At 41.4% G+C, this 10810-nt stretch overlaps 1 pseudogene; it reads right to left on the bottom strand.

Annotated features, from left to right (window-relative positions):
• Positions 1-5812: 5812 nt before the first annotated feature.
• On the bottom strand, positions 5813-7340 carry LOC143379430 (ankyrin repeat domain-containing protein 34A-like; annotated as a pseudogene).
• Positions 7341-10810: the final 3470 nt, after the last annotated feature.

The following is a 10810-nucleotide window of genomic DNA, read 5'->3' as shown; positions in this document are numbered from 1 at the left end:
AAAACAGGGAGGAAAATGTCGCCAGGAAGGGCCAGATAGCAAAGGCTATGCTTGCAAGTGGGAGACTCTGGTTTAAATGGGATTACACACCTCAATCAAAAAAGGGAAAAAAGGGGACTCGATTGCTAATCATCTATAAATCACTACTTTTGATCATTTAATCTGCTTTGTCATGTTGTCTTCATTTCCCCCTTTTGCTTTATTTCTGTCTTTCATCTGTCTAATTGCAGGGAGGGAATTTATTGTTTTCCCCAGATGCAATTTCTAAAAAAATTTAAAGTTCATTTTTAAAATGGAGGAAAAAAGAAGAGAAAATCCCACAAGTAGAGATCTGAAATCAGCATTGCAGTAGCTAAATGTCACATAACCATCTTTGGACAGCCCTTGGATGGGTCTCCAGGCCTCTTATTGAAAGAAGCACAGGAAGCCAAATCCAGCTATTAAGAGTCAAGCATAAAATTTGGCAAGAACTGGAATGCCTAAATTACACTTAAGCTGTCCTGTTTTAACTTGCAAGAACTAGATTAACTGTCTTCTAAGAACTACCGTATTCACTTACCCACATTAAGTATTTCTACGTAATGCACAGTGGTCATAGTACATATTCATCAAATGAATGAATTAGGGATCCTTCAGACAAGCGTGAAATAATGTGTTAAAGTAGTTTCCTTTCTTGGAGTAACTTAGAATTTTCACTGACTTGAAACATACTCAAAAGGCCTGCCTGCTGTTAGCTGTCACACTTTACTTGTGGAGGGAAGCCAGAGCACCATTCTTGGAAAAACTATCATTCTCACATTTTATTAAATTTATCCCTGTGTTTGGAAAGCAGTGGTCTATTTTTTTTTTTTTTTGGTACCCGGGATTGAACCCAGGAGTGCTTAACCACTGAGTCACATCCCAACCCCTTTGTGTACTTTATTTAGATACAGGGTCTCACTGAGTTGCTTAGGGCCTTACTAAGTTGCTTAGGGCCTCACTAAGTTGCTGAGGCTGAATTTTAACTTATAATTCTCCTGCCTCAGCCTCCCAAGTGGCTGGGATTGCAAGCATGCACCACCACACCCAGCAGCACTGGTCTATTTTTAAAGTCTGTTCCCTTTGGGGGTGGTGGTACACCTATGATCACAGCCTGTTGGGCAGCTGAGGAAGGAGGAGGGCAAGTTCAAGGCCAACCTGCACAATTTAGCAAGACCCTATCTCAAAACAAATATAAAAAGGACTGGGGATGTAGTTCAATGGTAGAGCACCTCTGGGCTTCAATCACCAATACTAAGGGGAAAAAGTCTATTTCCACAGTCACAGGTTCTGGCCAACATCTTAACACTTTTAAAATTTTTGTTTTTGATTTAGCCCCCTTAATGGGTAGAGGTAGTAGTATCTCACCAGTTTTTTTTTAATTTGCATTTCCCCAAGACTAGGTGATGCTGAACATATTTTCATATACTTATTTGACAATTTGTGGATTTTTTTTTGAGAAATGTCTGTTCAAGTCCTTTGTCTATACTTGGTTTGTTGTTGTTGAATCTTAGTTCTTTATGTATTATGGATATAAATCCCTTATCATATGTGGGTTTTGCAAATATTTTCTCCCATTCTGTAGTGTCTTTTCACTCTGTTCATAATGTCCTTTAGTACAAAAATTTTAAATATTGATGTAGTCCTATTTGTCTAATTTGCTTTAGTTGGCGTTGCTTTTGGTATCATATTCAATAAATCCTTGCCAAATCCAATGTAATGAAGAATTCCACCCATGTGTTCTCCTAGAAATTTTAAGTCTTACATTTAAGTCTTTAACCCTTTTAGAGTGGTTTTTTCTTCCCTATACCCTCATGGTACTGGGGATTGAACACTGGGCCTCTACCACTGAGGTGCATACCCAGACCTTTTTATTTTATTTTGAAACAAATTCTCCCTAAATTGCTTGGGCTGGTTTCAAACTTGCCATCCTCCAGCTCAGCGTCCTGAGTAGCTGACATTATAGGAATGCATCACTATGCCCAACTGTTTTTTATATTTTATTAATGCAGGACTTCACTAAATTGCCCAAGCTGGCCTTGGAACTGCTATCCTCCTGCCTTAATCCCCCAAATAGCTGGGATTACAGGTGTGTACCACCACACTCAGCTTCAGTTGTATTTTTGTGTTGTCCTATGAGGAAGAGTCCAACTTCATTCTTCTGCCTGTACATATCAGGTTTTTCCAAAACTTGGAGAGACTGTCCATCTCCTGTCTATTCTTGGTCTCCTTGTTGAGGTCATCTGTCTGTGTGTGGAAGGTTTTATTTTGGGGTTCTATATTTTGTTCCCTTGGTCTATACATCTGCCTGTAGGATAGTACCACAATGTCTATTACCATTGCTTTGTAGTATTTTTTAAGAATCAGAACATGTGAGTTCTCCAACACTGTTCTTCTGTTTCAAGATTGTTTTGTCTGGGGTTCCCATGAGATACCATATAAATTTCAGGATTTTTTTTTTCATATTTGTGCAATAAAAGAAAAAAAGATCTCATGGGATTTTGATAGAGGTTGCACTGAATCTGTAGATCTCCCCAGGTTTACAGACTTCCAATCTGGGAACACTGGATGGCTTCCCTCCTCCCTGCCTCTCTTGCCTCCTGTTTCTTTATTTGATTTATTTTTATTCATGTTTTGTAGTTCTCAGTATTTTTCCTTCTTGGATTATTCCTAAGTATACATTCTTTTTGATGCTAATATAAATAGGATTATTGGGCTGGGGATGTGGCTCAAGCAGTAGCGCGCTCGCCTGGAATGCGTGCGGCCCGGGTTCGATCCTCAGCACCACATACAAACAAAGATGTTGTGCCCGCCGAAAAAACTAAAAAATAAATGTTAAAAATTCTCTCTCTCTCTCTACCTCTCTCTGCCTCTCTCTCTCTTTAAAAACAAGAACAACAACAAAAAAAAACTAATTGGGTCAAATTAACCCAAAAAGTATAGAAAATGAACTGCATGGGAATTGCCTGATGGGATATTAAACTGTACAATAAAACCGTTATAATAAAAACAATGTAAAAATGATATAAGAATTAGCATAAGAACTTGGATGCCTCTAATCCCAGCTAGTGGGGAGGCTGAGGCAGGAAAATCATAAGTTTGTGGCCAGTAACTTAGTGAGACTCTGTCTCAAACAAAAGAAAAGGAAAGGGAAAACAAAACAAAACAAAACAAAACAAAGATTTAGCATTTGGATCAAAGAAATAGACTTGCCCAGGGGCTGGGGTTGTGGCTCAGCGGTAGAGCGCTTGCCTAGCATGTGTGCGGCCCTGGATCCTCAATACCACATATAAATAAATAAATAAAATAAAGTTATAAATAAATAAATAAATAAATAAATAAATAGGATTATTTTCTTAATTTCCTTTTTGGATTGGTCATTATTAGTATATAAAAATAATGCTGAATTTCTCATATTAAGTTTGTATCCTACAACTTTGCAGAAATCATTAGTTAACTCTGTGTGTGCGTGTGTGTGTATGTGTGTGTGTGATCTTTAGGATCTATGAAAAGAGATTTTACTTCATCCTCCCACTTTTGATCTCTATTTGCATTTTGTCTAATTGCTCTGCCTATGTCTCCATTAGCATATTAAACCAGAAAGGGAGGAGTGGGCTTTCTTACCTTTCTTCTGATCTTAAATGTAAAATTTTCCATCTATCAACATTACGATTTAGCTGGGGATTTTCCCATATCTGACCTTTATTAAGTTGAGGTAGTTCCTCAGTTTTTAAAATGTTGGGATTACTGATTAAATCTCCTGGTTAATTACAGGTTTATTAAAATTTACTATTTCCTAATGATTGTCTTCAGTTTTGCATTTCTAAAAATTTTTTCGTTTCATCTGTTAACCAACTTGTTGGATACACTTGTTTATAGTATTCCATTATACTCATTTTTATTTCTATAGAACAGAAGCGATGTTCCCATCTTCATTTGATTTTAATAATCTAAGTCTTTCTCAATGTAGCTAAATGTACTTTTCATTAACCTCTTCAAAGAACCAACTGGTTTCATTCATTTTACTGAGGATTGAATCCAGGGTTTTGTGTATACTAGGTAAGCACTCCACCACTGAGCTACATCCCCAGTCCTTCTTATTTTCTTTTTTATTGGCTCGTTTTAGTTATACATAATATTAGGGTTCATCATGACATAATTACACAAGAACAGAATAAAATTTACTCCAATTCAGTCCCTACTACTTTTCCTTTCCCTTCTCTCTTCCCTCCTCCTGTTCCCTTTCCTTTCTTCTAATGATCTTTCTTTTATTTTTTTTTTTTGATTAGTGCATTATAAATAAACATAAAGGTGAAATTCACTGTGATATATTCTTTTTTAAATATTTATTATTTTAGTTGTATTTGAACACAATACCTTTATTTATTTTTAAAATATTTATTTATTTAGTTGTAGTTGGAAACAATACCTTTATTTCACTTATTTATTTTTTTATGTGGTGCTGAGGATCGAACGCAGGGTCTCCCACGTGCGAGGCAAGCGCTCTACTGCTGAGCCACAACCCCAGCCCCCCTTTATTTTTATGTGGTGCTGAAGATTGAACCCAGGGCCTTGCACATGCTAGGCAAGCACTCCACAATCCCAGCCCCTACTGTGATATATTCTTGAGATGGGTGTCACCAAGTTGCCCAGAGGGCATCCCTGTCTAGTTCCAGTTTTTAGAGGGAATGCTTTCAATTTTTCTCCATTTAGAGTGATGTTGGCCTGGGGCTTAGCATAGATAGCCTTTAAGATGTTGAGATATGTTCCTGTTATCCATAGTTTTTCTAGCATTTTGAACATGAAGGAATGCTGTATTTTATCAAATGCTGTCTCGGCATCTATTGAGATGATCATATGATTTTTATCTTTGGGTGTATTGATGTGATGAATTACATTTATTGATTTATGTATGTTGAACCAACCTTGCATCCCTGGGATAACCCCACTTTGTCGTGGTGTACTTTTTTTTTTTTTTTTTTTTGACTTCTGAACACATTTATTTGATATGTCAAGTGGAGTGAGGAGTGATTTAGAACTACTCCCCACTTCTACTTGTGGGAGTGTTCATAAGCTCAGACAGACAGTAGAGCAGCTTAGAGCCCATGACCCACCCCTTGGGAAAATGAGACAACCTGTTGTAGTGTTTGAGAGAACAGGGTGGGAATAAAAAGTAGGAAGTTGAGAGCAGGAAAGAGCAGCACTGAGACTGGGAGTTGCTGCAGCAACCCCAAGAAGTGAAGAGATATCCTGAAAAGTGTTTGGGGTTGGAAGCAGGGTGTGAACAAGGAGCCAGGCCTGGAGAGAGAAACAAAACCTGCAAAATGGAGTGGAAAATTCATGAGAAAGTAGAGTGTGCAAAATCATGATAGGCTGTGTTGCAGGGCATACATGGAAAGCAAGGGATTGCTTCTGCAGGAGGGCAAAGATATAGGAGAATACCCATAAGTAGAGGTCCTTACTGCTTCTGAACAAATGCAAGTGAGTTCGGACCCTAGCACAAGTGGTCCTCTGTGTTTATTGGTGTGCTGTGCCTGTGGGTATTCAAGTAATCCCACATGCTTGTGAAATGACCAGGGCATGAATTCTTATGTCTGTAATCCAGTTAATGGAGTACTTATCCTTCCTTGCTAATAAGTTTGCTGTGCTTGTGGACACGTTTACCCATGTGTACGTGCATCGTGCCATAAGCACACGCAAGAGATCCCTGTGTCCAAGGTATGCGTAAGAGCTGGTTCTCCAATCTGTCCCATCAATGTCTGATCCCCGCCCTCCTTGGCTCCTCCCACTTATCTCAACGCCCGGATTCCCCTGGCCCGCCTAGGCTTTGGAAGCCCCCTAGCAGGCGGATCTGCTCTCACCAACTTGCGCTTGGTCCTGGGAGAGCCGGGCCCCCGGGGTGGGGAGGGGCAGGCAGTGAAGGCGCCCGACCTCCGGGTTGGGGGCGAATGTCGGGGATGGGGGGTGGGGGGTGGGGACCCGGCCGCGTTTGGGAGATGTGGTCCGGGAGCAGCGTCCCAGAGCCCCTCCGTTACAGCAGCCCGGGACTCCGCCTCCGCCCGCTCAACGGAGATACAGCCCCGGGCGACTTTCCTGGGACTGACGCGGGGAGGGAACCGAGCCGGCTGGAGGGAGGGTCAGCGGGGAGGCGCTGTATCGGCGACGTTCGAGGGACAGTCGACTGGACTCAGGCGAATCAGGGCAAAGATGTCCAGGGGTGTCGAGCTCCACCGGCTCCATGCGGCTCAGTTTTGGGCGTAGCCCTGAAGGGGGACCAGACTCTTGAGCCTCGGGCGCCGTGTTTCGGCGAGACAGAGGACCTCCGCCAGTCACTTTTTCTGCCCAAGGGGGAGGATCCTCTGGGCCTCCCGTGCTGTGACGTCGGGAAAGACTGGGTCGACCCGTCAGAGTCAGACCATTGAATTCCGCGGTCAGGCGCTCGATCCCGGGTCTTCCTTCGGCAGGAGGGACAGGTTGAGGCGGAGCCACTAGGCCCCAGGGCTCGGAGTTATGCCTTTTGAGTGGTTTAGGGGGAGGTCGAGGCGGTTGGGGGAGCGGCTCAGAAGGGGAGGGGTCATCAGGGGGCTTAGGTAGAGGGAATTCAAATACGTCCCGCTTCTCCTCTTCTTCCTGGGCGCGAGGGGATAATAATCCTCGTCCTCCTACAGTTTGCAATTGGATTTCCGAAGGCGACGTGCAGACCCCAGGGCTAGCAGGAGCGGGAGCAGGGTCCTCCACCCCGGGGGACTGTGGGGAATTGAGATACTGCCGGGTCTTCTTGGTGCCCGAGGGCGAGGTATCCGTGGTTATAATGATGACCTCCGTGCCCTTGGCCTTGCAGGCGTCCAGGAGTGTGGCAAGGGTCTCGCGGTCTCCGCTGTCCAGGGCATGGACAAGCGCCGAGGCGCCTGCGTGATCTCGGACTGAGGGATCTGCGCCGTGGGCAAGGAGCAACGAGGCCACTGCGGCACCCCCACCCCCGGCGCAAGCGTGCGTGAGTGCGGTGCGCCCTAGGCGGTCTGCGATGTTGGGGTCTGCGCCTTGCTCCAAGAGGTAGCGTACCATGCGCGCCTTATTCTGGGGGCGTCGTAGCGGGCCGACAGGCCACCATTAGCGCAGTCTCCCCCTGGGCATCACCCTCATTCACGTATGCTCCTCCCTCCAGAAGCAAACGGGCCAAGCGTAGCTTACCCTGACCCTCCGCCCGAAGAAGAGCGTGTCCTTCAGTGTGCAGCATAGCTGCGGCTGTGCGAAAGCACCGATAGAACGGGGACTGGGACCTGCGGAGGACGGCTAGGGATCTGGGGCTTGTGGCTGGCAGAGGCCTGAGGTCTCAGTGGTGAAGCCTATCCCTGAATGTCCGCAGAATTTCTGCCAGGCCAGGATTGGAGACTTGGCCAGTGAGCAGCTGGAATGCAGGAGCCGAGTTCCAGGGGGCTCATATGGCGTGGTGGTGGTGGTGGTGGGGGCGGTGGGGGTGCCTGGATTCCCCTGGTGTCAGTATCTGCGCCCCAGCGCCGGATCCTGGTCCCTCCTCCCGGTGCGTGGTGTACTCTTTTTTTAAATATGTTTTGTATTCGATTTACCAGAATTTTATTGAGAATTTTTGCATCTATATTCATTAGAGATATTGGTCTGAAGTTTTCTTTCTTTGATGTATCCTTGTCTGGTTTTGGAGTCAGGGTGATATTGGCCTCATAGAATGTGTTTGGAAGTATTCCCTCTTTTTCTATCTCATGAAATAGCTTGAGAAGTACTGGTGTTAGTTCTTTGAAGATCTTGTAGAACTCAGTTGTGTATCCATCTGGTTCTGGGCTTTTCTTGGTTGATAGGCTTCTGATGGCATCCTCTATTTCCTTGCTTGATATTGATCTGTTTAAATCATGTATATCATCCTGATTTGGGCATATCATATGCCTCTAGAAATTTGTCAATGCCTTCAATATTTTCTATTTTATTGGAGTACAAATTTTCAAAATAATTTCTAATTATCTTCTGTATTTCTGTAGTATCCATCGTAATATTTCCTTTTTCTTCAAGAAAATTAGTAATCTGAGTTTTCTCTCTCCTTCTCTTTGTTAGCATGGCTAATGGTTTATCAATTTTATTTATGTTTTCAAAGAACCAACTTTTTTATCAATTTTTGCAATTGCTTCTTTTGTTTCAATTTCATTGATTTCAGCTCCGATTTAAATTATTCCCTGTCCCCTACTGCTTTTGGGGTTGATTTGTTCTTTTTCTAGGGCTTTGAGATGTAATATTAGGTCATTTATTTGTTGATTTTTCCTTCTTTGAAGGAATGAACTGCATGCAATGAACTTTCCTCTTAGAACTGCCTTCATAGAGTCCCAGAGATTTCAATGTTATATCAGTGTTCTCATTTACCTCGAAGAATTTTTTTAATATTTATTTATTAGTTGTAGATGGACAGCATGCCTTTATTTCACTTATTTATTTTTTTATGTGGTGCTGAGGATAAAACCCAGTGCCTCACGCTACCACTTGAGCCACATCCCCAGCCCTCTAAAAATCTTTTAATTTCCTCCTTGATGTCTTTTGCAACCCATTGTTCATCCAATAGCATATTATTTAGTCTCCAGGTGTTGGAATGGATTTTATTTCTTATTTTATCATTGATTTCTAATTTCATTCCATTGTGGCCTGACAGAATGTAGGGTAATATCTCAACTTTTTTGTATTTACTAAGATTTGCTTTATGGCATAATATATGGTCTATTTTAGAGAAGGATCCATGTGCTGCTAAGAAAGTGTATTTGCTCATTGATGGATAATATATTCTATATATGTCAGTTAAGTCTAAGTTATTGATTGTATTATTGAGTTCTATAGTTTCTTTGTTAAGCTTTTGTTTGGAAGATCTATCTAGTGGTGAAAGAGGTCTGTTAAAGTCACCCAGAATTATTGTGGTCTATCTGACTCTTGAACTTGAGAAGAGTTTGACTGATGAACATAGATGCTCCATTGTTTGGGGCATATATATTTATAACTGTTCTGTCTTTTTGATGTATGGTTCCCTTAAGCAGTATGAACTATCTGTTTTTATCCCTTTTGATTCACTTTGGCTTGAAGTTTACTTTATTTGATATGAAAATGGAAACCCCTGCTTGCTTATATAGACCATGTGAATGTTATAAACAAACAAATAAATAGATATATAAATTCCAACCTTTCACCTTCAGTCTGTGGGCATCTTTTCCTATGAATCTCTTGAAGGCAGCATATTGTTGGGTCTTTTTTAAAAATCCAATCTACCAGCCTATGTCTTTTGGTTGGTAAGTTTAGGCCACTAACATTTAGGGTTATTACTGAGACAAGATTTGTATTACCGGTCACTTTTGTTTATTTTTGGTATTTAGCTTGACTTGGTTTCTCATTTGGTTGGCTTTTCCTTTATTGTAGTTCTTCCCTTTGCAGAATTTCATTGTTGTTTTTCATTTCCTCCTTGTGGAATAGTTTGTCAAAAATGTTCTGTAGTGCAGGCTTTCTTGCTATAAATTCTTTTAGCTTTTGTTTATCATGGAAGGTATTTATTTCATCATCAAATTTGAAGCTTAATTCTGCTGGATATAAGATTCTTGGTTGGCATCCATTTTCTTTAAGAGTTTGGTATATGTTGTTCCAGGATCTCCTGGCTTTGAGAGCCTGGGTTGAAAAATCTGCTGAGATCTAAATTAGTCTTCCCTTTTACATAATCTGATTTTTATCTCTTACGGCCTTTAAAATTCTATCCTTATTCTGTATGCTAGGCATTTTCATTATAATATGTCTTGGTGTAAATCTGTTATAATCATAGGCCTCTTGTATTTAATTTTCCAATTCATTCTTCATGCTTGGAAAATTTTCTGATATTATTTCATTGAAGAGATTATGCATTCCCTTGGTTTAAATTTCTGAATCTTCCTCTATCCCAATAAATCTTAAATTTGGTCTTTTGATGGTATCCCATAATTCTTGGATGTTCTGTTCATGGTTTCTTACCATCTTCACTGTGAGATCAACTTTATTTTCAAGATTGTATATTTTGTCTTGTCTGAGGTCCCGTCTTCTAAGTGACCTACTCTGTTGGTGATGCTATCATTTTGTTGAGGATTGAACCCAGCACCTCACAAGTGCTAGATGAGCACTCTACTGCTGAGCCATAAACCCCAGCCTCTAATGAGTTTTTTAATTGGCTTATTATTTTTTTGTTTTGAGGGTTTCTGGGGGTTTTTTCCCCCCAGAATCTCTTTCTTGAAGCAATCTCTTGCAACTTGTATTTGCTCTCTTACCTCTGTGTGATTGATGGTGACCTGAATTTGTTCTCTTATCTCTTTGTTGAAGTGCCTGTATCTGCTCAGATTGTTCTTTAATTCCCCAATCATTTTAATTTTGTTTATTCTGAACTCCTTCTCTGACATTTCACCTACTTTGCTATCTATGGATTCTCTTGTTGTAGAATCTTGCTTCATTTGGGGCACTTTCCTCCCTTGTTTTCTCATGATGTCCATGTGTGTCTGCCTCTCTTAACAGTGTAGATCTGAGGTATTACAGCTTCTGCCCTATTGTCTTACAGTGTCCCTACAGGTTACCAATAACCCACTTTTAAGGGAGACATCAATATTACAGCACTGAATGTACCCAATGTGCAGCCATATATCAGTTAGCTTCTAATTTTACATTTAGTTTTGTCAGTATAATCAGAAATGATGAGTTCAGTTATCTTCTATCATATAGTCAATAGGTTTGCATATTCTGATGGGTGGGGGGTTGGCTGAGATGCTTTTAAGGTAGA

The sequence above is a fragment of the Callospermophilus lateralis genome, chromosome 13, assembly GCF_048772815.1.
Source record: "Callospermophilus lateralis isolate mCalLat2 chromosome 13, mCalLat2.hap1, whole genome shotgun sequence".
Taxonomy (NCBI): domain Eukaryota; kingdom Metazoa; phylum Chordata; class Mammalia; order Rodentia; family Sciuridae; genus Callospermophilus; species Callospermophilus lateralis.
Note: the sequence above shows the minus strand (reverse complement) of the source record. Positions and strands in the feature narration are given on the sequence as shown.